We start from the raw sequence: 24,153 nt of genomic DNA, 5'->3' as shown, positions 1-24,153 counted from the left end.
TTGCTGTGCAAAAGCTTTTAAGTTTAATTAGGTCCCAGTTTTTTTATTTTTGTTTTTATTTCCATTACACTAGGAGGTGGGTAGTAGAAGATCTTGCTCTGATTTATGTCATTGAGTGTTCTGCCTATGTTTTCCTCTATGAGTTTTATAGTTTCTGGTCTTACATTTAGGTGGTTAATCCATTTGGAGTTAATCTTTGTGTCTGGTGTTAGGAAATGTTCTAATTTCATTCTTTTGCACACAAATGTCCAGTTTTCCCAGCACCACTTATTGAAGAGGCTCTCTTTGCCCCATTGTATATTCTTTCCTCCTGTGTCAAAAATAAGGTACCCGTAGGTGCATGGGTTTATCTCTTGGCTCTCCATCTTATTCCATTGGTCTATATTTCTGTTTTTGTGCCAGTACCATACAGTCTTGATGACTGTAGCTTTGGAGTATAGTTTGAAGTCAGGAGCATTGATTCCTCCAGCTTCATTCTTCTTTCTCAAGACTGCTTGGCTATTCGGGGTCTTTTCTGTTTCCATACGAGTTGTGAAATTTTTGAACAAAGGCATTATTAACCAGATACAATCAAGTCAACCCTTCTAAACTGGGATATGATTACTAATGGCCTGTCTAGCTCACAGCTGCTCCCAGAGATGGGAATCAGTAAGTATGTTGTCAGGAAAGACAGATACTGAGGATGAACCAGTCAAAACTTGAATGCTGTGCAATGGGTCCAAGATGACTTTCACACTCTGTTTACTGCACATTTTCTGACCTCAATGGACAGAAGTATCTGGGAACACCAGGCTCACTTGATGATGATGCATGTCCCTGCTTATGTTGATAGCAAACAGGGTAAATATCATCCCCGTTACAATTGTAATAAGATGAAATTGGCAGTTATGTCATTACAAACTTTTATTTTGGTCTAGTTTTTCAATTATTTACTATATGGATTTTGCTTTAGTCTTGCCTAGAACATTGTCCTTCATCTTCCAATGTTTATTTGGTAGGTTTTTAGTAACCCTGGAATTTGTTCAGTCAATAATTTTTCCTGAATAAATAACCTGCTGTCTTGATGTGATTTATTGAAGAAATTATTGTGACTTTCTGGACTTCACATGTAGTCTTTCATACATAGATTTAAAATACCATATCTACCAAACATTAAATTTCTATACATGATGTATTTGTTATTCTGTTTCATGAATCCCTTTTCCCATTTCCAGAGCAATATCGTGCTTAAAATGCATTAGTTTTGTTTTTATAAATGTTATGAGGCAAATTTGTGTATTTTCTTTTAAATTATTGTAAATCTGGTTGGATAAGAAGAGACTTTCATCAAGAAGTCTATTGCAATAGGGAGAATGCTCTGATCTCAGAAATCTGTGAGCATCTCAAAATCATACAGAAAAAAAGTTTTTCTTTTATAGGGTAAAGGGGGAAGTAGGCAAAAATAAACTTAATTTTAGGGGGCTGGTGGACAAATAAGGGGAAATTATCTCTGGTTTGTGACAGGAAATGTATCTTACTGTGGTCAGCCATTTTCCAGGAGAAGTTAAAAATGAAGACATGTTCCACTTTATTTTGGTGCTTACACAGGCTTGTGGATAAACTTAGTTCAGGGAATTGTAGGAAAGAGAAACACTTGTTTCAAATTTGATCACTGGCAAAGTAGAGGGTAAGAAATATCAGTTATGAACAATTAATCAATGTCATTCTTTACAACTGTGCTATTTCCCCTTTCATATTTTTATTCTATAAACTTTAATAAGTTTAATAAGTTCCATAAAATGTCTTTTGGACTTTGATTTTGATTGAACTGGTTGTGTAGATTAATTTGGAGGTAATTGATTCTTTATAAAACTAAGATTTCCCAACACACCAGTATAGCTCTCTATGTAGCTTATGATTTCTTTTAATTACACTTTATAGTTTTCTCCTTGAGAAATTACTACATTTCAACAATGGAGGATTGTTCCTAGTTTTATTCTTAAATTTCAAACAATTTTCCTATATTAAAATTGGATTTTCCTTTGATAGAAAAACCAGTGGACTTTCCATGTTTATCTTGGTATAGACGTAGAACTCTCTATATTTTTCAGGAAACTCTCTGTAGTTTCTTTGGTAGACAACTATGCCTTCTGCACATAGTGTCTATTTTGTGTATTTCTTTCAAGCACTTGTACTTCTCTTTTTTCATCACATTTGTGTGCATTTTACGGTGGAATGGAGATTTTGAGACAATTCAGTTGTCAGTGTTCAAAATATTTTGAGATGAACATTTAACATATGGTTCATGAGGTTTCACCACAATAAATCCTGCTTCCTAACAATGGTAAAAGCTCAATTGCTACTGAGTTTGAAATTGTAATTTAAGAAAATATATCAGATGTTTTGTATGCATAAGGAATTTCAAGAAGTTTTGTTGGCAGAGCACAAACAGAATTGGAATATGTCATGCCTTAGATGGTGCTTTTCAGCAACTATATTCTTGCCTTATCAAAATTGAAAAAAATCATTTTTGATACTGACAACATGAATAAATACTGGTTGAAAAAAAATACCTAAAACACAAAAGACATATGGTTGTTTCCTACCTTGATCTAGGCTTTCTTAAACAGTTATCATCTACTATCACAAAATAATAATTTGTTCTGGTAAACAAAATCTATATTTTAATCTTGAAAGTTATATAAGATTTCCTGTAAATATTCAAGTATTAATAATATATACTTTTAGAATTATGAAATATTTTACTGAAAAATCACCCAACAACTTAACCTCTCTTTATAGTGTACATGAAAATTGTTTCATGTCAACATAGGTAGAAATAATTCAGTCTTTGGGTCCATGGGCCAATATTCCTTAAAACTGAGATGACTTTTCATTGTGCTATAGTTTATTAATGGTTCATTTGAGTAGTTTGTGTTTTCTTCTTGCAATGCTGCAATGAACCAATCTTCTCCATGAGCTCCCTAGTTTAGAAGTGTTGAGAGTAGAGACTTCCTATTGTCTGATAGATAAAAATGATCTTTTCTAAGATTTCACACCTGTTCTGCTCATTGCCAGAAGCTGGTATTCTCAGGGATCTGGAAACCAGAAGTTTGTGAGTAGAAGACACTGGGAACCACATACTGCAACTTCCTGTAAACAGAAACCTGAGACTAAGGGGAATTGAAATTGCAGCCTTGGGCGTCCAGGAATCCAGAAGCTTGACTCAGGAATCTAAGGCTTGATCCTTGGGGATGCCGAGAACCCAAGAAATAGTTCTGATCCTGGTGGATATGAAAATTGGAAGAGTGGTGGAGCCTGGAAGCAAACTGGAGAGTCAAAAAATGAGAGACTGGCCAGAAAGAAAAACACCAATACAGTATACTAACGCATTTATATGGACTTCAGAAAGATGGTAACGATAACCCTGTATGTGAGACTGCAAAAGAGACACAGATGTATAGAACAGTCTTTTGGGCTCTGTGGGAGAGGGCGAAGGTGGGATGGTTTGCGAGAATGGCATTGAAACATGTATATTATAATATGTGAAACATATCGCCAGTCCAGGTTCGATGCATGGGACAGGGTGCTCGGGGCTGGTGCACTGGGATGACCCAGAGGGATGGGATGGGAATGGGGGTGGGAGGGGGGTTCAGAATGGGGGACGCATGTACACCCATGGCGGATTCATGTCACTATATGGCAAAGTCAATACAATATTGTAAAGTGATTAGCCTCCAATTAAAATAAATAAATTTATATAAAAAATTAGAGACTGTTATGGGTCTGAATTGATTAGCCAGAATGACAGTCTGTTGTTGAGGAGTTTTGATGAGAGAATATGAAAGGTTGATGGTGCAAAGAGGATCATGTCCTGAAGGAGTTAGATAGGAAAATCTGGAGGGGCACCAGAGAAGATTGGGGTATGATAATGAGAGAGATTTGAAGTGAGGAAGCAAAAACATATGATGATATAATTTAAGGGGAAACACACAGCAAACGGCTGAGCCATTGCTAAAACTGTACTCAGTACAGAATGAATTTCCCATATAGGAAAAGCTCTAAGAATGTGGAAGGAGGTTAATCTGGGATCACTGCTGGGAGGCACTGTTTTGTAGGCACTTTTTTTTCTGGAAGGGTGGGGGAAAGCCTGTTTCCATGGGGTTTGCTTGTTTAGAAAAGTGCTTTGTACTGTCTGCTTCAGATAGCAGCTAGAAATATTAGGGGTTACTGGGTTTGATATACTTTCTCCTTATCCCACATCCAAAGAATGTATGTCTTGTGGAGAATTAATGGATTCCAGGAACAGAGATTGCAAGCAGTAACTGGTATGAAAATACAAACACACCAAGAAAAATTATTAATTGCCACCATAATCCAAAGAAGATATCTCATCTTAGATGTGAACATATTAAACTGAGAAGTGGTAAGTTATTGATATATGTGTCTTTTTCTTCGATAGTAATAAAAATTTTGTCATACCACAAATATGGATATTCTCTTTCAAAGAAGTTAAATATGTATTGATACAGCAAAATACAAAAAAATTATCTTACACACAGCTGATGACAGCAAGATACGAAATTCCCTTACACTGCTAATCTGTCCAAAACACAGTCACAAATGGACTTGCATTTTCTTTCTCACTTATGAAGGTACTTATGATTTACACTTCATAATAGCACATTACTTTTTCTAAATATTAATCTACATGGATTTGTGTACCTATACATTTTTAAACTTTTGAATCAAACTATATGTAGGATTCTGTGACTAGCATTTTTCACATAAAAATATTCCTTTTAAGTATATATGCCTTTGGTTTTTATTCCTAGCTGTATGTATTTTCTTATTACATCCCTGGTGGCTCAGATAGTAGAGAATCCACCTGCAATGTAGGAGACCTGGGTTTAATCCCTGGGTTGGGAAGATCCCCTGGAGGAGGGCATGGCAACCCACTCCAGTATTCTTGCCTGAAAAATCCCATGGACAGAGGAGCCTGGTGGGCTACAGTCCATGGTGTCACAAAGAGTCAGACATGACTAAGCAACTAAGCACATTATAATTGAACTCTGTCTTGTCAACAAATGTTTAATTTTAAAGGAGAGTTACACATTTGAAGTAGATGCAAACTTGATATGTACACGGACATGATATCAGAGTGGAGGAGGGCAAAGACCCCATATCTGTCTGTGAAATCTTTGAGCTATTACCCAGATATGCAAAAAAATAAGGCCCACGATCAACTGTAGAATATAGGGCTTCAGTATTGGGAGGCAGGAAAAGTTGAATGGCTCAGGAGAGTATTCTCCATAGGGAGAAGGGAGAGGACCATATGATCCTTGCCCCATCCTCCCCCTCACCATGTCCTCTGCCTTCCTTTTGCCTGTGGAAGACTTCAGTCAAAGAATAAGTTTAATCAGAGGAGTGAGAGATTCTGAAACAAAGGAAAACAGTCAAAGGAGACTAAATTATAATAATGTAGTCATTAAGTATTGTCAAGACAATTAGTTCTTTCTCAAGTGCTGTAGATAATATTCTGAGCCATATCCTGTGAGCTGTCTTATAGATACTAAAACCTCAGGTGGAAAAGTTAACTACATGATGACCAGACTCTATCCAGGACATGAGCTACCACAATTCCAGGAACTGACCACAAAGAAATGGGAACAAGTGGACCCTGGAACTGAAGATGAACTGTACATAAAACATTCAAAATGATGCAGGTAAGACCACTGATGACCAAATTGAAGATGACTGTTAGAGATGACTGTGCTCTTTCTGCATGTACCCCCATAATCTGTCTATAAAAGCTCTCATTCCATGCTAGTCGTGGGGTGGGGAGGAGTCAGCCTTTGAACAGATGTTTGCCACCCTCCACTCACCCAGTTGCTGTACCTGAAATAAAGCAAACTTTCTTTTCCACCAATCTGGCCTGTTTATTGGCTTTCGAGTGGCGAACAGCCAGGGCTGCCCTACACACTCCTTTCAACAACATTATCTTATGGTTCCTCCTACCCATAGCATCACGACTTCCACACTTAGGTGAGAATTGTGGCTGTCTACAACCACACAGATAAAACCTGGTACCCCAGAGATGTCTGTGTTCCCAGTCTACTGCTCTTCCTTATATATTTTAGCATATATATAGATATATTGCTTTTCTCTTTAATCTTTTTGTCAAAACATCAGTAGTCACAGAGAATACTTGAATTATTTACGCAAACACTCAGAAGATATCTCTTGTTCTTTACACTCTGTTTATTGTAAACTACACAAGCACTAGGGCTTCCCTGTGGCTCAGATTGTAAAGAATCTTCCTGCAATTCAGGAAACCCAGGTTCAATTCCTCGGTTGGGAAGTTCCCATACCCACCCCAGTATTCTTGCCTGGAGAATCCCTTGGATAGAGAAGACTGGCAGGCTACATTCATGAGGTCATGAAGAGTTGGACATGACTGAGTGACTAACAGTTTCACTTCACACAGGCACTAAGTGCTTATGTTGTAATTTTAAATAACTTACTAGAACTGAGAAATTGTTCCAAACTGATTCTTGAACACAGTCCCAATCCCAGTACCTACAGCAGAATTTTTATCTTTTACAACTAGGATGTGTATTCAATCTTATAAGCTCAAGACAAAATTTGTTGCTCTGTTGTTCAATTGCTAACTTGTGTCTGACTCTTTGTGACCCCATGAACACCAGGATTTCCTATCCTTCACTGTCTCCTGAAGTTTGCTCAGATTCATGTCCATTGAGTCAGTGATGCTATCTAACTAAGCCTCCTCTACAGCTTTCTTCTCCTTTTGCCTTCAATCTTTCCCAGCGTCAGGGTCTTTCCCAGCGAGTCAGTTCTTCACATCAGGTGGCAAAAGTATTGGAGCTTCAGCTTCAGCATCAGAACTGTGCACATCGTATTTCAAGTTGCTTTATTTTAAACTCAGCTAGGTATATTGAAGATCTTTTCTTGTCTTTATAGAAGCTATGCTGCAGATATATGCATTTTATTCTTTTTTATTCATAGATATATCCCAATGTATTTTGACATTTTTTAATGAATGGATGATTGAATATTTAAAACAAATTGAGAATTATTTTAGTTAAAAAAGTAAGAATCTAAGTAATTGGAAAGTACAATGAACTGTAAAAAATTTTGATTTTTTACATTTGATAGAGCATGCTTTTCTACAAACTGTAGGGATTTCAATTATTAGCAAACATGCTGCACTGAAAGAACTCTCCAATCTTATCAAGCATTGAGGTCAGATTTTTGGTTTTTTTGGAGACTACTAAAATTTTAAGTTTTCAGAAAACTCCAAAACACATTGTTTTTAATTTGGATGTATATATATATTTACTTAAATACATAGATTATTTGCAATGCACATTAGGAAGCAACAGTTAGAACTGGACATGGAACAACAGACTGGTTCCAAACAGGAAAAGGAGTACGTCAAGGCTATATATTGTCACCCTGCTTATTTAACTTATATGCAGAGTACATCATGAGAAACACTGGGCTGGATGAAGCACAAGCTGAAATCAAGATTGCTGGGAGAAATATCAATAACCTCAGATATGCAGATGACACCACCCTTATGGCAGAAAGTGAAGAACTAAAGAGCCTCTTGATGAAAGTGAGGGAGTAGAGTGAAAGTGTTGGCTTAAAGCTCAACATTCAGAAAACTAAGATCATGGCACCCAGTCCCATCACTTCATGGCAAATGGATGGGCAAACAGTGGAAACAGTGGCTGACTTTGATTTTTCAGCTCCAAAATCACTGCAGATGGTGATTGCAGCCATGAAATTAAAAGATGCTTACTCCTTGGAAGGAAAGTTATGACCAACCTAGACAGCATATTGAAAAGCAGAGACATTATTTTGTCGACAAATGTCCATCTAGTCAAGGCTATGGTTTTTCCAGTGGTCATGTATGGATGTGAGAGTTGGACTATAAAGAAAGCTGAGCACAGAAGAATTGATGCTTTTGAATTGTGGTGCTGGAGAAGACTCTTGAGAGTCCCTTGGACTGCAGGGAGATCCAACTAGTCCATCCTAAAGGAGATCAGTCCTGGGTGTTCATTGGTAGGACTGATGTTGAAGCTGAAACTCCAATACTTTGGCCACCTGATGCGAAGAGCTGACTCATTTGAAAAGACCCTGATGCTGGAAAAGATTGAGGGCAGTAGGAGAAGGGGATGACAGAGGATGAGATGGTTGGATGGCATCACTGACTCAATGGACATGGGTTTGGGTGGACTCTGGGAGTTGGTGATGGACAGGGACGCCTGGCGTGCTGTGGTTCATGGGGTCGCAAAGAGTCGGACACGACTGAACAACTGAACAGAACTGAATTGAATGCATAGCAATATTAGCTCCTTGTATTAATTTCAATTTCCTTGATTACTAGGTATTTTTTTTCTAGGTTTCTTTTTTTAAAAAATAAATTTATTCATTTTAATTGAAGGCTAATTACTTTACAATATTGTAGTGGTTTTGCCATACATTGACATGAATCCACCAGGGGTGTACATGTATTCCCCATCCTGAACCTCCCTCCCACTTCCCTCCCCTCTGGGTCATTCCAGTGTACCAGCCCCGAGCACCCAGTCCCATGCATTGAACCTGGACAGGCGATCCATTTCACATATGATAATATACATGTTTCAGTGCCATTCTCCCAAATTATCCCACCCTCGTCCTCTCTCACAGAGTCCAAAAGACTGTTCTATGCATCTGTGTCTCTTTTGCTGTCTCTCATACAGGGTTATTATTACTATCTTTCTAAATTCCATATATATGCATTAGTATACTGTATTGATGTTTTTCTTTCTGGGTTAATTCACTATGTATAATAGGCTCCAGTTTCATCCACCTCATCAGAACTGATTCAAATGTATTTTTTTAATGGCTGAGTAATATTCCATTGTGTATATGTACCACAGCTTTCTTATCCATTCGTCTGCTGATGGACATCTAGGTTGCTTCAATGTCTTCGCTATTATAAACAGTGCTGCAATGAACATTGGGGTACACGTGTCTCTTTCAGTTCTGATTTCCTCAGTGTGTATGCTCAGCAGTGAGATTGCTGGGTCATATGGCAGTTCTATTTCCAGTTTTTTAACGAATCTTCACACTGTTCTCCGAAGGTATTTTTAAGCAATTTATTTTTATTTTTTTTTGGTTAATTGTTTATAAATCTCTCTTCTCTTTTTAGCCTTTTTATTATTGAATTTTACACTTATTAATACATTACACATATTAATATCTCACTAACATTGCAAATATTTTAACATGTCTTCATGCTTTATCAATGATGTCTTTAATTATTATAAACTTATTTGAATAGTAAAATTTGTTGATTTTTTTCTGACTGGAATTTTGTTATCAGGATGGTATTATAAAATTTAAACTGCTGGCTCTCAAAGTCTTTTGAAATGTGTCATGTGTTCATACATGATGTACACTTTCGCCAGGAGAACAGGGTTTCTCAATCTTGGGGAAACAAAGAGAACAATGAATTTCCTATTACAAGTTACTTTTTCTTTACCACTCATATGATTCTGTAGAAAATTTCCTGCATCTAATGGCAAAAGGAAGACAGCTGAGTTTAGTGTTTATAGAAATTAAGGGCAGAGTTTCTCAAGCTCAGCATTACTGACATTTGGGGGTGGCTGTATAATTCTAATGGCAAAAGGAAGACAGCTGAGTTTAGTGTTTATAGAAATTAAGGGCAGAGTTTCTCAAGCTCAGCATTACTGACATTTGGGGGTGGCTGTATAATTCTTTGTGACTGGAACTGTCTCCTCTGCCTTGTAGAATGCTAAAGAGAATCCCTTATTTTGCTCACTAATGCCAATGTTGTCTGTAATGCCAAAGTTGTCTCCAGAAGTTGCCAAACGTTTCCTGAGGTCAAGCTGTCCCTTAGGTGAGCGCTACTGCTCTACAGCCTTTAATATATTATTCATAGTTATTTTTAAAATTTCCTGTTAGTTTATCTTTAAGTCTGGTTCTATTGATCTCTTCATGGGTTTTTTTTTTCTTGTTTTTGCTTGTGTTTCACAAGTTTTGATTGAATGCTTAACAATGTGTATAGACCAGTAGACACTGTAGACAAGTAGACACAATAGAAGAATATATTATTTAGTACTAGAAATACCTGTTTATTGTAGTTATAGTCAATTTTGCTTATTTTTCTTATTATTTTGCTGCCATGGGAGACTGATCCAAGAAAATATTACTACAACTTATGTCAAAAACTGTTTTGCCTATGTCCTCTTCTTGAAGCTTTATGGTTCAAGATGGTTCTACAAACATGTAGGTGTTTATGGTTCAAAACACATGTAGGTGTTTAAACCATTTTGAGTTTATATTTGTATATGGTGTAAGCAAATGTTCTAATCTCATTGTTTTACATGTGACTGCTTAGTTTCCCCAGCACCACTTGTTGAAGAGACTGTTTTCTCCATTGTATATTCTTGCCCACTTTATCATAGATTATTGACCATAGGTGTGTGAGTTTATTTCTGGGGCTTCCATTCTGTTCCACTGATCTATGTGTCTGTTTTTGTGCCAGAACTATGCTGTTTTGATTTGTACAGCATTGTAGTATAGTGAATCTTGGAAGGTTATTATTTTTTCAAGATTGCTTTGAAAATTCAGAATCTTTTGTGGTTTCTTCCTTCTGCTAAATTCAGGCTTTGATGTTTCTTCTTTTCCTAATTCTTTTATGTGTATGTCAGGTTGTTTGAAATTTTTTTTCTTGAGATAGACTTGTATCATTATGAGCTTCCCTCTTAGAAATGTCTTTACTGCATCCAATAGATTTTGGAAAGTTGTGTATTCATTTTTTTTGGTTTTGTTTGTTTCAAGGTTTTTCTTATTTCTTCTCTTTCATCCTTGACCCATTGGTTTTTTTAGTAGCATGTTGTTTAGTCTCCACATGTTTATTCCTCTCTCATTATTTTTTTTCTGTACTTGACTTCTAATTTTATATCATTGTGATAGGAAAAGATGTTTTATATACTTCTTATCCTCTTAAACTTATTGAAGCTTGTTTTGTGACACACTATGTGGCCTAATCAAACTAACAAAGATTAAAAACAAAGTAAGAATATTAAAAGCAGCAAGGGAAAATCTTACAACCAAGATTACTCTACCTGGCAAGGATCTCATTCAAAATTGATGGAGAAATCAAAAGCTTTATAGACATGCAAAAGTTAAGAGAATTTAGTGCCACAAAATCAGCTTTATAGCAAATGTTAAATGGGCTTACATATACAGGAAACACAAGAGAAGAAAAAGAGCTACAAAACCAAACCTCAAACAATTAAGAAAATGACAATAGGAACATGTATATCAATAATTACTTTAAATGTAAGTGGATTAAATGCTCCAACCAAAAGACACACACTAGCTGAATGGATACAAAATACAAAAACAAATAAGACCCATTTATATGCTGTCTATGAGAGACCCACTTCAGACCTAGAGACACATAGAGACTGAAAGTGAGGGGATGAGAAAAGCTATTCCTTGCAAATGGAAATCAAAACAAAGCCAGAGTAACAGTCCTCATATCAGGCAAAATAGACCTTAAAATAAGGAATATTAACAGAGATAAGGAAGGATACTACATAATGATCAAGGGATCAATCCAAGAGGAAGACATAACAATTGTAAATATTTATACACCCAACATAGGAGCATTTTCACACATAAGACGAACACTAACAGGCATAAAAGGAGAAATTGACAATAACACAATAATAGCAGGTCACTTTATCACCCCACTTACACCAACGGACAGATCATCAAAACAGAAAATTAATAAAAAAACAAGCCTTAAATAACACATTATACCATATGGCTATCACTGATATCTTCAGGACATTCCATGCAAGTACAGAAGAATATACAGAAGAATATACTTTCTTTTCAAATGCACATGGAATATCGCCCAGGATAAATCACATCTTGGGTCACAAATTAAACCTCAGTAAGTTTAAGAAAATTGAAATCGTATCAAGAATCTTTTCTGACCACAGTGCTATGAGACTAGATATCAATTACAGGAAACACCCTAGAAAACACAAACACACGGAGGTTAAACAATATTTTTCAAAATAATCAACAGGTTACAGAAGAAATCCAAAGGAAATCAAAAAATTCCTAGTAACAAATGACAGTGAAAACATGACAACTCAAAACCTATGAGATGCAGCAAAAACAGTTCTAAAAGGCAAGTTTATAGCAATACAATCCTACCTCAAGAAACAAGAAAAATATCGAATAGAGAACCTAACTTTACACCCAAAACAACTGGAAAAAGAACAAAACCCCCCCAAAGTTAGCAGAAAGAAAGAAATCATGAAGATCAGACAGAGCAGAAATAAATGTAAAAGAAATGAAAAAAACAATAATAAGGATTAATAAAAATAAAATCTCTTTCTTTTTGAAGATAAAATCGACAAATCTCTAGCCAGACACATCAAGAAAAAAAGAGAAGCATCAAATAAACAAAATTAGAAATGAAAAAGGAGAAACTACAGCAGATAATGCAGAAATATAAAGGATCATAAGAGACTGTTATGAGCAACTATATGCCAATATATTAAATTAGATAAATTTGAAGATGTTTGCTCCTTGGAAGAAAAGCTATGACCCAACTAGACAACATTTTAAAAAGCAGACATTACTTTGCCAACAAAGGTCCATTTAGTCAAAGCTATGGTTTTTCCAGGAGTCAAGTATGGATGTGAAAAAAAAAAAAAAAGAAAGAAAGATGAGCACCGAAGAATTGATGCTTTTGAACTGTGGTGTTGGAGAAGACTCTTGAGAGTCCCTTGGACTGCAAAAAGATCAAATCAGTCAATCTTAAAGGAAATCAATCCTGAATATTCATTGGGAGGACTGATGTTGAAGCTGAAACTCCAATACTTTGGCCACCTGATGCAAAGAACTGACTCATTGGAAAAGATCCTGATGATGGGAAAGATTGAAGGCAGGAGCAGAAGGGGACAACAGAGGATGAGATGCTTGGATGGCATCCCTGACTCGATGGCTATGAATTTGAACAAGCTTCAGGAGTTGGTGATGGACAGGGAAGACTGGAGTGCTGCAGTCCATGGGATCAGAAAGAGTCGGACACAACTGAGCGACTGAATTGAACTGATAAACCAATAAAATTGACAACCTGGAAGAAATGGACAGAGTCTTAGAAAAGTTCAATCTCTCAACCGAACCAGGAAGAAATAGAAATTATGAACAACCCAATTACAAGCACTGGAATGAAAACTGTGATCAAAAATCTCTCCCAGTTCCATTCTTCTTCCTCAAGATTGCTTTGGCTATTCGAGGTTTCTTATATTTCCATACAAATTGTGAGATGATTTGTTCTAGTTCTGTGAAAAATACCATTGGTAGCTTGATAGGGATTGCATTGAATCTATAGATTGCTTTGGGTAGTATACTCATTTTCACTATATTAATTCTTCCAATCCATGAACACGGTATATTTCTCCATCTGTTTGTGTCCTCTTTGATTTCTTTCATCAGTGTTTCATAGTTTTCTATATATAAGTCTTTTGTTTCTTTAGGTAGATATATTCCTAAGTATTTTATTCTTTTTGTTGCAATGGTGAATGGTATTGTTTCCTTAATTTCTCTTTCTGTTTTCTCAATATTGGAGTATAGGAATGCAAGGGATAAACCAACGCACATATGGACACCTTATCTTCGACAAAGGAGGCAAGAATATACAATGGAGAAAAGACAATCTCTTTAACAAGTGGTGCTGGGAAAACTGGTAAACCACTTGTAAAAGAATGAAACTAGAACACTTCCTAACACCATACACAAAAATTAACTCAAAATGGATTAAAGATCTAAACGTAAGACCAGAAACAATAAAACTCCTAGAGGAAAACATAGGCAAAACACTCTCCGACATAAATCACAGCAGGATCCTCCATGACCCACCTCCCAGAATATTGGAAATAAAAGCAAAAATAAACAAATGGGACCTAATTGAAATTAAAAGCTTTTGCACAACAAAGGAAACTATAAACAAGGTGAAAAGACAGCCTTCAGAATGGGAGAAAATAATAGCAAATGAAGCAACAGACAAACAATTAATCTCAAAACTATACAAGCAACTTCTGCAGCTGAATTCCCGAAAAATAAACGACCCAATCAAAAAATGGGCCAAAGAACTAAACAGACATTTCTCCAAAGAAGACATACAGATGGCTAATAAACACATGAAAAGATGCTCAACATCACTCATTATTAGAGAAATGCAAATCAAAACCACAATGAGGTATCATTTCACACCAGTCAGAATGGCTGCTATCCAAAAGTCTACAAGCAATAAATGCTGGAGAGGGTGTGGAGAAAAGGGAACCCTCTTACACTGTTGGTGGGAATGCAAACTAGTACAGCCACTATGGAGAACAGTGTGGAGATTCCTTAAAAAACTGGGAATAGAACTGCCATATGACCCAGCAATCCCACTGCTGGGCATATACACCGAGGAAACCAGAATTGAAAGAGACGCGTGTACCCCAATGTTCATCGCAGCACTGTTTACAATAGCCAGGGCATGGAAGCAACCTAGATGTCCATCAGCAGACGAATGGATAAGGAAGCTGTGGTACATATACACAATGGAATATTACTCAGCCATTAAAAAAAATACATTTGAATCGGTTCTACTGAGATGGATGAAACTGGAGCCCATTATACAGAGTGAAGTAAGCCAGAAAGAAAAACAACAATACAGTATACTAATGCATATATATGGAATTTGAAAGATGGTAACGATAACCCTATATGCGAGACAGAATAAGAGACACAGATGCATGGAACAATTTTATGGACTCTGAGGGAGAAGGTGAGGGTGGGACGTTCTGGGAGAATAGCATTGAAACATGTATATTATCATATGTGAAACAGAACACCATTCCATGTTCGATGCATGTGACAAGGGCTCAGGGCCGGGGCAATGGGATGACCCAGAGGGATGGGATGGGGAGGGAGGTGGGTGGGGGGTCCAGGAAGGGGAACACATGTAAACCCATGGCTGATTCATGTCAATGTATGGCAAAAACTATTACAATATTGTAAAGTAATTAGCCCCCAACTAAAATAAATAAATTTATTAAAAAAAAAAATCTCTCCCAAAACAAAAACCCAAGGTCAGATGACTTCAAAGGTGAATTCTATCAAACATTTAGGGAAAAGCTAATGCCTATACTTCTAAAACTCTTCTAAAAATTGCAGAGGAAAGAACACTTCTAAACTCATTCTACAAGGCCACCATCACTTTGATACCAAAATCAGAAAAAGACAACACACAAAAAAGAAAATTACAAGCCAATATCACTGATGAACATAGATGGAAAAATCCACAACAAAATTTTAGCAAACGGAATTGAACACCACATTAAAAAGATCACACACCATGATCAAGTCCGGTTTATCCCAGGGATGCAAGGATTCTTCAATATATGCAGATCAGTCAATATATTATACCAATTACAATCACTCATATTAACAAATAAAAAGATAAAAATAATATGACACATGTATGCCTGTGGCTGATTCATGTTGATGTATGGCATCCCCCATCAGCATATTGTAAGGTAATCATTCTCCAATTAAAATAAACTAATAATTAAAAAATGATAATCTCAATAGATGCAGAAGAAGTCTTTGATAAACCAGCACACAATTATGATAAAAACTCTTCAAAAATGCGTGTAGTAGGAACCTACCTCAACATCAGTTCAGTTCAGTTCAGTCTCTCTGTTATGTCTGACTCTTTGTGACCTCATGGACTGCAGCACACCAGGTTTCCCTGTCCTTTACCATCTCCCAGAGCTTGTTCAAAATAGCAGAAAGCAGAGTCCTAGAACAGAGAAACATAAGGGAGACATGTGAAATGGTTGAGGAAAGATTCCAGGATATTTCCCAAGAATTGGGTATCAGTTATTGATTGCTGAGTGATGAGCCATCAAAAAATACACTTGCTTTAAAAAACAATGTACTTGCTTTAAAAAACAATGTTCCCATCATCAAAAAGCTACAAACAACAAATGCTGGAGAGGATGTGGAGAAAGGGAATGCTTTGGCACTGTTGGTGGGAATGTAGATGCATGTAGTCACCATGGAGAACAATATGGGGATTACTTTAAAAACTAGCAATAAATCTACCTTCAGTTCAGTTCAGTCGCTCAGTCGTGTCCGACTCTTTGCGACCCCATGAATTGCAGCATGCCAGGCCTCCCTGTCCATCACCAACTCCCGGAGGTTACCCAAACTCATGTCCATTGAATCGGTGATGCCATCCAGCCATCTCATGCTCTGTCATCCCCTTCTCCTACTGCCCCAAATCCTTCCCAGCATCAGGGTCTTTTCCAACGAGTCATCTCTTCGCATGAGGTGGCCAAAGTATTGGAGTTTCAGCTTTAACATCAGTCTTTTCAATGAACACTCAAGACTGATTTCCTTTAGGATGGACTGGTTGGATCTCCTTGCAGTCCAAGGGACTCTCAAGAGTCTTCTCCAACACCACAGTTCAAAAGCATCAATTCTTCTGTGCTCAGCTTTCTTCACAGTCCAACTCTCACATCTATACATAACTACTGGAAAAACCATAGCCTTGACTAGACAGACGTTTGCTGGCAAAGTAATGTCTTTGCTTTTTTAATATGCTATCTAAGTTGGTCATAACTTTCCTTCCAAGGAGTCAGCATCTTTTAATTTCATGGCTGCAATCACCATTTGCAGTGATTTTGGAGCCCCCCAAAATAAAGTCTGACACTGTTTCCACTGTTTCCCCATCTATTTCCCAGGAAGTGATGGGACCAGACGCCATGATCTTAGTTTTCTGAATGTTGAGCTTTAAGCCAACTTTTTCACTCTCCTCTTTCACTTTCATCAAGAGGCTCTTTAGTTCCTCTTCACTTTCTGCCATCAGGGTGGTGTCATCTGCATATCTGAGGTTATTGATATTTCTCCTGGCAATCTTGATTCCAGCTTGTGTTTCTTCCAGCCCAGCGTTTCTCATGATGTACTCTGCATATAAGTTAAATAAGCAGGGTGACAATATACAACCTTGACGTACTCCTTTTCCTCTTTGGAACCAGTATGTTGTTCCATGTCTAGTTCCTTTCTTTTTATTTATCTATTTTTTAACTTTACAATATTCTATTGGTTTTGCCATACATTGACATGAAACCACCATAGGTGTACATGTGTTCCCCTTCCAGAACCCCGTTCCCACCTCCCTCCCCATCCTATCCCTCCAGGTCATCTGGGTGTGCCAGCCCTGAGCACCCTGTATCATGCACTGAACCTGGCCGTGTCCAGTTCTAACTGTTGCTTCCTGACCTGCATACAGGTTTCTCAAGAGGCAGGTCAGGCGGTCCAGTATTCCCATCTCTTTCCGAATTTCCCACAGTTTATTGTGAGCCACACGGTCAAGGACTTTGACATAGTCAATAAAGCAGAAATAGATGTTTTTCTGGAACTCTCTTGCTTTTTCAATGATACAGCAGATGTTGGCAATTTGGTCTCTTGTGCCTCTGCCTTTTCTAAAACCAGCTTGAACATCTGGAGGTTCACGGTTCACATATTGCTGAAGCCTGGCTTGGAGAATTTTGAGCATCACTTTACTAGCATGTGAGATGAGTGCAATTGTGCGGTAGTTTGAACATTCTTTGGCATTGCCTTTCTTTGGGATTGGAATGAAAACTGACCTTTTCCAGTCCTGTGGCCACTGCTGAGTTTTCCAAATTTTCTGGCATATTGATTGCAGCACTTTCACAACATCATCTTTTAGGATTTGAAATAGCTCACCTGGAATTCCATCACCTCCACTAGCTTTGTTCATAGTGATGCTTTCTAAGGCCCACTTGACTTCACATTCCAGGATGTCTGGCTCTAGGTGAGTGATCACACCATTGTGATTATCTGAGTCGGGAAGATCTTTTTTGTACAGTTCTTCTGTGTATTCTTGTCACCTCTTAATATCTTCTGCTTCTGTTAGGTCCATACCATTTCTGTCCTTTATCAAGCCCATCTTTGCATGAAATGTTCCCCACATCTGAGGTCAGGAGAGGAGGCTGAGTGGAGCAACCCCACGTCCAAGGAGTGGAGGCTGCATGGGCGCAGGAGGGCCGAGAGGAGCTATTCCACGTTCAAGGTCAGGAGGGGCGGCCGTGAGGAGATAGCCCTCGTCCAACGTAAGGAGTAGCAGCTGCGCTTTGCTGGAGCAGCCATGAAGAGATACCCCATGTCCAAGGTAAGAGAAATCCAAGTAAGATGGTAGGTGTTTCGAGAGGGCATCAGAGGGCAGACACACTGAAACCATAATCACAGAAAACAATCTGATCACACGGACCACAGCCTTGTCTAACTCAATGAAACTAAGCCATGCCATGTGGGGCCACCCAAGACGGACGGGTCATGGTGGAGAGGTCTGACAGAATGTGGTCCATTGGAGAAAGGAATGGCAAACCACTTCAGTATTCTTGCCTTGAGAACCCCATGAGCAGTATGAAAAGGCAAAAAGATAGGACATTGAAAGATGAACTCCCCAGGTCAGTAGGTGCCCAGTATGCTAATGGAGATCAGTGGAGAAATAATTCCAGAAAGAATGAAGGGATGGAGCCAAAGCAAAAACAATACCCAACTGTGGATGTGACTGGTGATAGAAGCAGGGTCCGATGCTGTAAAGAGCAATATTGCATAGGAACCTGGAATGTTAGGTCCATGAATCAAGGCAAACTGGAAGTGGTCAAACAGGAGATGGCAAGAGTGAACGTTGACATTCTAGGAATCAGCAAACTAAGATGTACTGGAATGGGTGAATTTAACTCAGATGACCATTGTATCTACTACTGCGGGCAGGAATCCCTTAGAAGAAATGGAGTAGCCATCATGGTCAACAAAAAAGTCTGTAATGCAGTACTTGGATGCAATCTCAAAAACGACAGAATGATCTCTGTTCGTTTCCAAGGCAAACCATTCAATATCACGGTAATCCAAACCTATGCCCCTACCAGTAACGCTGAAGAAGCTGAAGTTGAACAGTTCTATGAAGACCTACAAGACCTTTTAGAACTAACATCCAAAAAAGATGTCCTTTTCATTATAGGGGACTGGAATGCGAGAAAGTAGGAAGTCAAGAAACACCTGGAGTAACAGGCAAATTTGGCCTTGGAATACAGAATGAAGCAGGGCCAAAGCTAATAGAGTTTTGCCAAGAGAACGCAATGGCCATAGCAAACACCGTCTTCCAATGACACAAGAGAAGACTCTACACGTGGACATTACCAGATGGTCAACACTGAAATCAGATTGATTATATTCTTTGCAGCCAAAGATGGAGAAGCTCTATACAGTCAGCAAAAACAAGACTTGGAGCTGACTGTGGCTCAGATCGTGAACTGCTTATTGCCAAATTCAGACTGAAATTGAAGAAAGTCGGGAAAACCACTAGACCATTCAGGTGTGACCTAAATCAAATCCCTTATGATTATACAGTTGAAGTGAGAAATAGCTTTAAGGGACTAGATCTGGTAGACAGAGTGTCTGATGAACTATGGACGGAGGTTTGTGACATTGTACAGGAGACAGGGATCAAGACCATCCTCATGGAAAAGAAATGCAAAAAAGCAAAATGGCTGTCTGAGGAGGCCTTACAAATAGCTGTGAAAAGAACAGAAGTGAAAAGCAAAGGTGAAAAGGAAAGATATTCCTGTCTAAATGCAGAGTTTCAAAGAATAGCAAGGAGAGATAAGAAAGACTTCCTCAGTGATCACTGGAAAGAAATAGAGGAAATCTACCTTATGACAAAGCAATTCCACCCTGAGAAAAACCATAATTCAAAAAGACACAAATATACCATGTGTACAAACATATACAATGCTCATTGTAGCACTATTTACAAAAGCCAGGACATGGATTGGAATAAAAACTGACTTTTTCCAGTCCTGTGGCCACTGCTGAGTTTTCCAAATTTGCTGGCATATTGAGTGCAGCACTTTCACAGCATCATCTTTTAGGATTTGACATAACTCAGCTGGAATTCCATGACCTCCACTAACTTTGTTCGTAATGATGCTTTCTAATACCCACTTGAATTCACACTCAGGATGTCTGGCTCTAGGCGAGTGATCACACCTTCATGGTTATATGGGTCATTAAGATCTTTTTTGTATAGCTCTTCTGTGTATTCTTGCCACTTCTTAATAACTCCTGCTTCCATTAGGTCCATACTGTTTCTGTCTTTTATTGTGCCCATCTTTGCTTGAAATATTCTCTTGGTATCTCTAATTTTCTTGAAGAGATCTCTAGTCTTTCCCATTCTATTGTTTTCCTCTATTTCTTTGCACTGATCACTGAGGAAGATTTTCTTATCTCCTATTGCTGTTCTCTGGAACCCATAGTAAAGGCCATATGTGATAAACCCACAGCAAACATTATTCTCAATGGTGAAAAAGTGAAAGCATTATCTCTAAAATCAGGAACAAGACAAGGGTGCCCACTCTCGCCACTATTATTCAACATACGTTTGTAAATCTGTTCTTTGGCTATCAGAGAACAAAAAGAAATAAAAGTAATTCAGGTTCAAAAGGAAGAAGTAAAACTCTATTTTCAGATGACATGACACTATACATAGAAAATCTAAAGATACTGTCAGAAAATTATTAGAGGTAATCAGTGAATTTCACAAAGCCACAGGATACAAAATCAATACAGAGAAATCATTTACATTACTATACACTAACAATGAAAAATCAAAAAGAGAAATTAAGGAATCAGTCCCATTCACCACTGCAACAAAAAGAATAAAATATCTAGGAATAAACCTCCCTAAGGAGACAAAAGAGCTGTATACAGGTAATTATAAGACACTGATGAAATTAATCAAAGATGACATAAATAGATGGAGAAATATTCCATTTTTCTGGGTTGGAAGAATCAATATTGTGAAAAAGACTATACTACCAAATGCAGTCTACAGATTCATTGTGATCCCTATCAAATTACCAATGGCATTTTTCACAGAACTAGAACAAAAAATTTCACAATTCATATGGAAACACAAAAGACCCTGAATAGTCAAAGAAATCTTGGGAAAGAAGAATGGAGCTGAAGGAATGAACCTTCCTGACTTCAGAGTATACTACAAAGTTACAGTCATCAAAAGAGTATGGTACTGGCAGAAAAACAGAAATATAGATCAATGGAACAAGATGGAAAGTCCAGAGGAAAACACACACACTTATGTGTACCTTATTTTTGAGAAAGGAGGCAAGAGTATACAAGGGGGCAAAGATAGCCTCTTCAATAAGTGGTGCTGGAAAAACTAGATAGCTTCACGTAAAAGAATGAAATTAGAACACTTCCTAACACCAAACACAAAGATAAACTCAAAATGGATTAAACACCTAAATGTAAGACCAGAAACTATAAAACTCTTAGAGGAAAACATAGGCAGAACAATTAATTACATAAATCACAGCAAGATCCTCTATGTCCCACCTCCCTGTGTAGTAGAGATAAAAACAAAAAATAAAGAAGTGGAACCTAATTAAACTTAAAAGCTTTGCACAGCAAGAGAAACTACAAACAAGGTGAAAAGACAACCTTCAGAATGGAAAAAAGTAATAACAAATGAAACAACTGACAAAGGATTAATTTCCAGAATATACAAGCAGCTCATACAAGTCAATACCAGAAAAACAAACAACCCAATCAAAAAAATGGGAAAAAGGATTCAGACATTTTTCCAGTGAAGACATACAGATGGCTAATAAACACATGAAAAGATGCTCAGTGTCACCCGTGATTGGAGAAATGCAAATCAAAACTACAGTGAGGTATCTCCTCACAGTCTTCAGAATGGCCATCATCAAAAAAATCTATAAACAATAAATGCTGGAGAGCATGTGGTGAAAAGGGAACACTTTTTCTTTGTCGGTGGGAATGTAAATTGATAGAGCCACTATGGAAGACAGTATGGAGATTCCTTGAAAAACTAGGAATAAAACCACCATATGACCTAGCAATCCACTCTAGGCATATACCCTGAGGAAAACAAAATTGAAAAAGACACATGTGTTCCAATGTTCACTGCAGCACTATTTACAATAGCTAGATTATGGAAGCTACCTGGATGCCCCCATTGACAGATGACTGGATAAAGAAGCTGTGGTACATATATTCAATGAAATAATAGCCATAGAAAGGAATGCCTTTGAGTGTATTCTAATGAGGTGGATGAACCTAGAACCTATTATACTGATGATGTAAGTCAGAAAGAGAAAAACAAACGTATACCAACACATATATATAGAATCTTGAAAGATGCACCGATGAAATTATTTTCAGGACAGCATTGGAGACACAGACATAGAAAACAAACTTATGGACATGGTGTTGGGGGAGGGAGAGGGTGGCATGTATGGAGAGAGCAACCTGGAAACACACGTTACCATATATAAAATGCATACCCAATGGGAATTTGCTGTATGACTCAGGGAACTCAAATTGGGGGTCTGTTACAGCTTAGAGGAATAGGATGGGTAGGGAGATTCAAGAGGGAGGGGACATATGTATATCTATGACTGATTCATGTTGATGTTTGGAGAAACCAACGCAATATTTTAAAGCAATTATCCTTCAATTAAAAATAAGTAAAATTAAAAAATGAAGGTAAACTTAAAAAAAAGTAAAAAAAAAAAAAGAAATTAGAAAGGAGTATAAGTAATATAACTCAACATAATAAAGGCTGTGTATGACAAGCCCATGGGCTTTCCAGGTGGCACTAGAGGTATAAAACCCACCTGCCAGTGCTGGAGACATGAGATGTGGATTCGATTCCTGGGTGGAGAAGATCCCCTGGAGGAGAGCATGGCAACCCATTCCAGTATTCTTGCCTGGAGAATCCCGTGGGCAGAGGAGCCTGGAGGACTTCAGTCCATAGCGTCACAAAGGGTTGGACACAACTGAGGCGACTTAGCAGGCATGCAAGCATGACAAGTCTATAGATATCATACTTGATGGCAAACAAATGAAAGTTGTCTAAGATGTGTAACAAAGGAATATGCTCAATTTCACCACTTATACTCAACATAATCCTGGAGTTAAAACTGTCACATCTCACCTAGATGACGTCTTCACAGCCATACTGTGAAGATCTTTTCTCACTGAGGCCAGTTGATAAAATTTGTAAGATATGACTGCTCCATCACATGTGTGGTCATCAAGAAAAGGCTATAAGAAACAAGAAAAGTTAAGGAAATAGACAAATGCTCAGGGCTGGGGCAATGGGATGACCCAGAGGGATGGGGTGGGGAGGGAGGTGGGAGGGGGGTCCAGAAAGGGGAACACATGTAAACCCATGGCTGATTCATGTCAATGTATGGCAAAAACTACTACAATATTGTAACGTAATTAGCCCCCAACTAAAATAAATAAATTTATTTAATAAAAAAAAAGTTAAGGAAATATGACACCATCAAAGGATAACAATATTCCAGTGAGAGACACCAAAGAAATGGACATCTATATGAACAGTGAAGGGACTCAGCCATACATATATATGAATCCATTCTCCCCTAAACCCCCCTCCTATCCAGGCTGGTAGATAACACTAAGCAGAGTTCCATGTACTATTCAGTAGGTCCTTCTTGATTATCCATTTTAAATATAGCAGTGTGTACATGACCTTCCCCAAGTCCCTGACTATCCCTTTCCCCTGGCAACCATAAGTTCATTTTCTAAGTCTGTGAGTGTCTTTCTGTTTTGTAAGTAAGTTCCTTTGTATAATCTCTTTTTAGATTCCACATTAAGGGAAGTCATATGATAAGAAATGGACATCTATAAATTGCCTGACAAAGAATTAAAAATAATTGTTTAAAGGAGGCTCAGTGAACTACAAGAGAATGCTGACAGACAAGTCAGTGAAATCAGAAAAACAATACATGAACAAAACGAAGTTTAACAAAGAGAATTCATAAAAAACATTAGAGATTCTGGAACTGAAGAATATAATGAATGAAATTAAAAAATGCAATAGAGAACTTTAGGAATAGGCTTATCAGGCATTATTTATAATAGCCAAAATGTGGAAACAACTCATATATCCATTAACTT

General features: G+C 37.7%; 1 protein-coding gene across 1 annotated transcript in view; it reads right to left on the bottom strand.

Moving 5' to 3' along the window:
* LOC145510354 (adhesion G protein-coupled receptor E3-like) overlaps positions 1-22,987 on the bottom strand; it is a 57,114-nt gene extending 34,127 nt beyond the window's left edge. Inside the window, exons 1-2 of the mRNA XM_081501271.1 lie at positions 22,842-22,987; positions 15,759-15,892 (exon numbers count right to left, since the gene is read on the bottom strand). The gene's annotated coding sequence lies outside the window, so the exon portion shown is untranslated. The remainder of the gene's footprint in view (positions 1-15,758; positions 15,893-22,841) is intronic.
* Between the last annotated feature and the right edge of the window lie 1,166 nt (positions 22,988-24,153).

This window comes from Giraffa tippelskirchi, chromosome 6 (assembly GCF_054371585.1).
Source record: "Giraffa tippelskirchi isolate mGirTip1 chromosome 6, T2T-mGirTip1v1.2.pri, whole genome shotgun sequence".
NCBI classification, from domain to species: Eukaryota; Metazoa; Chordata; class Mammalia; order Artiodactyla; family Giraffidae; genus Giraffa; species Giraffa tippelskirchi.
The sequence above is the reverse complement of the archived record's forward strand: the minus strand, read 5'-3'. Positions and strand labels throughout refer to the sequence as shown.